At 34.0% G+C, this 7,065-nt stretch overlaps 1 long non-coding RNA gene across 1 annotated transcript; it reads right to left on the bottom strand.

The window, feature by feature from the left end:
- Window positions 1-5,455: 5,455 nt before the first annotated feature.
- Window positions 5,456-5,943, bottom strand: LOC145156302 (uncharacterized). Its single transcript, XR_013736599.1, has 3 exons — window positions 5,902-5,943; window positions 5,570-5,659; window positions 5,456-5,487 (listed from the first exon to the last, which is right to left on the bottom strand). It is a non-coding gene; the product is annotated as an uncharacterized LOC145156302 (long non-coding RNA).
- Between the last annotated feature and the right edge of the window lie 1,122 nt (window positions 5,944-7,065).

The raw sequence follows: 7,065 nt of genomic DNA, 5'->3' as shown, positions 1-7,065 counted from the left end.
ATTTTGCATATCTCTACGATTTTTTAGAAACGAACATTCATGGTTGTATACGAAATCGATAACACTACGTTTTTCATTAAAGGAAATATCGGATTTTCTTGAAACTACATAATCATTTCGGCTTGCTTGTCAACAAGTTTTCACTACAAATTACTGCTTATGAACTCACCAGCTTTATGCTGATATTTTTCAAACTGCTTGTATTCTCAGGAAATCAGTAGACAGGTACTTGCTGGATTTTCGAGGAACCGAAGCATTTAGAGTTTTTAAGCTTTATTTTGCAAAACAATCGGATGTGATTCAAAACTGAGTTTCAAAGATATGTAAACGTTTTTATTCAAATATTCACTGTAATGGCTGTGTTGCTATGATTACTGTTATTCATTGGTTGTGATGCTATACATGACGTCCTCTGCCCCGGAATGTTTCCGCCAACGGTTTCGGGGTGTGACATCATGGAATTCTTGTTAGTAATGTATTCTAATGTATTGTGAAAACTAATGTAATGGGCATTTATTAATTGAAATCAAACATAGGAGATGCATCCAATACATACGAAATACATGAAAATAACCTAGTACTCACATAATAAACTGAAATAGATTTTAAACAAATGGGATATATTTCAAAATATTCCAAGGGGCTTCAAACTGGAATTCCAACCCGTCACTTAATGACTTGTATTCCTCCTTAGCAGCTTCCAAGATGACCTCCTCAGTAGCATTTAAACGGGTGTCGTCAATTTTGGTATAAAGATCGTTGAATAATAGAACTTCGGTTTTCATTTCATACCATCTTGCTAAGATGTCTAGTTCGTCACAATCGTTTTTTGTAGTCATTCGGTTTTCAACGTTGAAAATATTGGTTAAACGGCTCCAAAACATTGGATCATTCAACTTGCTTGTCTCGTACACATGAATATAAGCACGTATAAGAACCAAGAACTCTTCATTGCTCCATGATATAGAACTCATTTTGATTGAAACAAAGAGAGTAAAATCTCAAAAACAATATTTGAACAGCTGTATTGGTTGTTTAGTAAACTATTTATTTAACTTAATGTCAATTTATAGTAGTTTATACACAAAATCGCAGTCCAATCTTCTAATATGTCTGCAATTCATAGTCAAAATTAACTGACGAACGCAGTGTACTATACTTATAACACAACAAATCACTGTTCGAGTTGACAAGTCATCCCCGTCGAATGACAACACAATACACTGCTACTTGAGTTGACAAGCCATTGCACCTGGAAAATAAGGAGTCGTTATAAATAGTTGTTAATATCCATTTTAATTGTATCGTATTACTTCCCCCCTTACAATTATGGACTCAACTGTACCACATATATGGAGGAACGAAGAGGAGGTCACTTTGGTTCAAGCTTGGATTATAACTGTAGAGGAGGATTTTCCACCGGGTCCCCCACAAGTTCGCGCTGGATCATTTTGGTCTCGTGTCTGTCATTTGTTTCACCATTTAATGGGGCGTACTCAATATCGAAGAAGAAGAGATGTCAAAGCGAAGTTTCTGGATTTGAAAATAAAGGTGAAACAATTTCAACGTATTTATAACGAGTTGGATAATGAACATGCAAATACGGATGAAGACATTCTGCGACAGGTGGCTTTGGAACTATACCGTTTTGAATATGATGGTAGCGAGTTTACCCACTTAGATGCATGGAATCTTTTAAAGAATGTCCCTCATTTTTAATATGCATGTTGGTTAAGTTAATTTTTTTTCGTTAGTTAAGTTGCTTGTTGTTGTATGTGTGTTTTGTTACTATTTAATAAATGTCCCTTACTTTTAATGTATGTTGTTTCCTCAATCGTTAATACAACGACATAAAATAAATAACTAATACATAATACGACATAAAATATAGACGGGGTACATGAATAACTAATACATAACACGACATAAAATAAAAACGGGGTACATAAATAACTAATACATAATACGACATAAAATATAAACGGGGTACATGAATAACTACTGCATTGAGGGAGGTAACAGGACCATCGTTTCATTTGGTATTTCCCAAAGCACATGTGATGGTATAGTATTCACCAACTCAGATCCATATGCAAGTCGATACACGAAATTAGTGAACTTGTAATCAACCATTTCGTGAATGGCTTCAGTCGTACAGGTTCTTAGACATGCTATAGCGTGGCCACATGGTATACCGCTTTTTTGACATTTCCCACAACTACATACCCTTCGTTCAAGTTGTACGTTGGTGGTGGCAAAATTGTCATCGACTTCAAATGTATCCCCATACAAACGTCTAGCCATCCAATTATAAGACTTGTTGACACGTTTTTGAACCTTACTGTCAACATAAGGGGTCAACCCACCAGACAACCTCCCTGGAAAATTTGATAATTTTAGAAAAATAATAACACAAGAAAAAAACTAAATATAACAATCTCCCTTACCCGCCACTTCAGCCCGTTCACCATACTTTGATTGTATCGACGTATTGATTAACTCAATTATCGTTGTTATAGGAAACTCACGTGTGGATATAATTTGCAAAATTTCAGGGACGTCAATCGATTTAACATTGTAACGTACTTTTGGGAAAAATGCTCGTGTCCATTTTGAAATTGCTATATCGTTAAGCCAGTAAATTGGACTCCTAAGCAAGGTGCAGAAAGGTGGTTTCCTACATGCACTTTGCAACCTTTCCAGACACAAGTAAAAATCATGAACGCTATATGCATTGCATGACTTCCAAAACAACGATTCGACTTCCGTATCGTTATGTCCGACAGACTCACATATTTTTCGAGCTATATCTTTAGGACAATATCCATGATACGAATCCGGGTAGGCACTCTGAACACCAAAGTCTATTTTATCACATAGGTTGCTTATGAAACCAACCTCTGTATCCTCACCTAAACAATCTTTTAACCTCATCATGAACCATCTCCATGATTCTTCACACTCTAAGGTTCCCAAACCAATTGCTAAGAGTAGTGGTTCATGATTTCCATCTAAAGCCACTGCGAAGTACATTGTTGTCAGATAGCTCCCAAGAAGGGGTAAATAACCCACATATATCAACGGTATCATGCACCTAAGAAAGGTACGAATCTGCATAAAAAAACAAACATAAATTACTGATAAGTAAAGAGTACACGAGATACATTAGCAAGAAATCTTAATTAAGTCAATAAAACTATTATGTTATACCACGCAACCTAAAGCCACAAAACAGAATTGAAAGCGGTTGGTATCCGTTTTCTTGATGGCTGTGAAGGTATTAGGATTTGTTCTTTGTAGATTATGCAGGAACATTGGTAGCTGAGTAAAGCTTCTTTCGGTGTAAGTACTCATTTTCACAAGCAATGAAAGTGTATTATAATCATCACACAAATACAATTTTAATTGTATACAAATTGGTGTTTCTCTACAGTTCATATTTCATAGTTCAACTTTTTAAATTCGTAGTCAAACCAGTTCATTTCATAGTCAAACATCACTGACCGACAAGACAAGACAATGTACTTGTATGCAGTTCATAGTTCAACTTTTTAAATTCGTAGTCAAACCAATTCATTTCATAGTCAAAGATACTTGTTTGTAATAAAATTTCTTCTATAAATGGGTGTAATGTAACTCCATTAAATTTATATGTGAAATTAATTCATATTAGATAGACTAAAAAAGGCGAATGACATACTGTAACTGAGGAGGTGAACGTATCATTAGGATTTCGGGTACAACTAAAAACCCAGGAAGATTATTTTACGTTTGCCCATATTTGGTATCATGTTCTTAACCTCATTCATATTTACACTCTAATCATTATATAGCAACAATTTTTATTGTCAATGTTTAAATTTACACGGACCAAAATGCGAGTTTATCAGTTGGGTTGATGAAGAGAAGGACCAATCATCTATCATAATAGCTAAAATAGCTAACAGTAACAAGCTCTTTCAATCAGAAAATAAGCAGTTAAAGATAGCCTTGGTTTGTAGTTGGGTGATGTTTTTGGCAATTATTATTTACAAGTTGTAAGCTTTTTAGTATTTGTTACATCAATAAATTGTTGTATTTGTTGTTATGTTTAGAGCACTGTACTTGTTACTTTAAAACAAATGGTGGTGTCGTTCTTATGTTGTAAGTATTTAAGTTATTACTAGGTCATTAAATTCAACATACAATTACATATACAAATATAAGATCCAACTACATAGGACCAAGACTCGACCCCCAATAAATTTTTGCCATCCGTTGGCAAAACTCTAAAACTGCGTTCCTTGGGTCAATAAGTTCACGTATTGGTTGGCCTGAAACTAATTGTTCCATAAACATACAAACAAATACACCGCAATCTCCCAAATGGCTACTTTGTTGGGGAACATTTGTTTCAAATATGAATTGCATATTCAATGGAATCCTTGGGATGTTCCTCCGGGCCCAATAGTTAATCTTGTCTAAATAATTTGCCACCCGAGCCTCAAATTTGGTAAAGGTTCCATCACGCTTGAAATTTTCATAAGCCACTCTACCGAGACTGTCATAAATATGGACTTCCATATTCGCCAATCGAAGTTCCCCAAATAACCAATGATTAGGGGCTGAATGAATCGGTAATAGGACCTGTATAAGGATAAAAAAGAAATAAAATTTGTTTAGAAATAAGAATACCAAAACATAAAGACAATAACGATAATACTTTAAAAAAATAAAATTTAGTTTACCGTATCGACATCCCACCAAGCAACCATGAAGTTGGGGTATTTAGCAATACCAGCCATAAACGCCCTCCAATCCTGCCCTTCCTCCAAAGCATGGCAAACAAAAAAATTTGCCGGCATTATTGTATGTCGGTCGCTATCAAAACGTCTCTCCATCAGTATTCTATACCAAAGGGTGATATGTTGCACAAAATTATGATACTTTTGTTAATAACTAAAAAAGAAAATACTTTTAAAAAAATAAATTAAGTATTATTTTACCGCTGACTCCAACCATCCGTCGTGTGTATGCCCAAACAAGGCGCTCCAAAATTCTCTATCTAACACCAAATTAAACAAACGATGCTGCACGTCATATGAATGAAATAAATAATTCTGGATCACAACCTTACCGCCTGCTACGTAAGGTTGCAGGCGCAACACGGAGAAGTCGTGAGCAACAGCAAATGCTGGAGGAGGAACGGGGCTTCTTGATTTCATATCAACCTTCTTTTTTGCTCTTTTTTTTGTTTCGGTGTTGTGTGCAGCTAAAACAATATTGAAATGTTTACATCTCTATCTTTCAAATAATTCACATAAAAAAAATTCTATTATTACGATATAAGTTTTTAAATTAAACGAATACCTCGGTGTACGGAGGGCACAAATACTTTGATGGATTTCGAGCCCTCGGTTTATCGGGTGTAACTTCTTTGCCATCAAAACCATAAGCATCATAATAATCTACATTTCCCGTAATTTGTATTTCATCTTCCTCCGACACCTAAATTAATAAGCAAAAATCTCTAATTAAAACATGTTTCAATCTACTAAATAAATATTAAAATAAATGTAAGTATAACAACCTCTTTAGCTTCATTATCATTTACATCAAACACATCATCATCAAATTTGTTCCTACTACAACCCGCATTCTCATTCCTCTCCTCCAACTCCTACATTAAAATTAACACATTATAGTTATTAACGAAAGAAACATTAAAAATAAATTATTAAAATCGTAAATGTAATATCTATAATAACCTTGTCGTCTTCAATATCACCAAAAATATATTCATTTGTATTATTTTTATTCATCACTTCATCTTCTACAACCTAAATTTGCAAATATAAAATATGAACACAAATATTAATATATGTTAATAAATTAAAAAAAATAATGTAGCGTGTAACTAACCCGTTCATCAAATTTTGTTTGGAATACTGCAGGCTCCTCAAAACTTATGTTATTCAATAGATCTTCATTATTTACTTCTTCAACAAACACCTCTGTAGGTTCTCGGTTCGTAAACACATGTTGCTCCAGTGCATGTAGCCGTTTCAACACCTCATCTAGGTTGGGTTTTCCGCTGCGCCCACGTCTACCATGAGAGCGACCACTAGACGACATACTAGACGAAGATTCGTCTTGTCTCCTAAAATTGTCCCGTACTGGGGATGGAACTGATTTCCGTTCACCATATACATACTCTTGAAATGACATATAATAAAAAGATGTCATCTCATCATCACTCGGTGACATTTTATTTCTTGGTGGTTGTCCCTCCTAAAAAATAGAACATATTACAATTGCATATAAAAGTATAATAATGAATTTTATTAATAATTAAAAAAAAATTATAAACCTGTATCTTTGAAAAAATCTTGTTCACATCAACCCATTTCAATTTTTTTGTCCCACTCCATCGTTTCATCCGAGGCATGTCTCTATTTTTTCTCAATACAAATCCACACGCACGAACAGCCGGAATCATCTCATATATCCATATCTACAATTTTTACAATTATAGTAATAAAAGTTAAAATTAAAAAAATTATCATAACAATAAAACCATTTAAATATAAGTAAATTTTTATACCCTAATTGGAGCCGTAAATCCTGAAACAGTGTATTTTAAAGTTTGACGACGCTCAGGAAGTGATAAATATTTATTTATCTTGTTCCATGTATCCTCAAGGTCATCATACGTACAATCCCATAAATAGCTACCCCAAGCGAAACTAACAAAACAAAAAAAATTTAGTTATAATATAACTTAACATTAATAATATAAAAGTATCAAAGTAAAGAAAAAATACCTGTTCCAAACATCCAAATTCTCAGCCAAAAAAAACCAATCTTGTGGCACGCGATCATTTATTTCTTTTCCCAAAAAACCTTCACATAAAATGTAAATCAAACATACTCTAACTGCATCGGCATCGTCAACTTCTAAGAATGGCTGATTTAAAATAAAACTTTTCAGGTCATCGATTTTCACCGAACTATTTGTATAGTTCGGAAATAGCCGCTCACGCAATAAACATCTTTTTTTAGTACTAACTATTTTTTCTGACACTT

Source organism: Lactuca virosa, chromosome 2 (genome assembly GCF_052849685.1).
Source record: "Lactuca virosa cultivar CGN04683 chromosome 2, Lactuca_virosa_CGN04683_v6, whole genome shotgun sequence".
NCBI lineage: Eukaryota > Viridiplantae > Streptophyta > Magnoliopsida > Asterales > Asteraceae > Lactuca > Lactuca virosa.
This window is presented reverse-complemented; position numbering and strand designations above follow the sequence as displayed.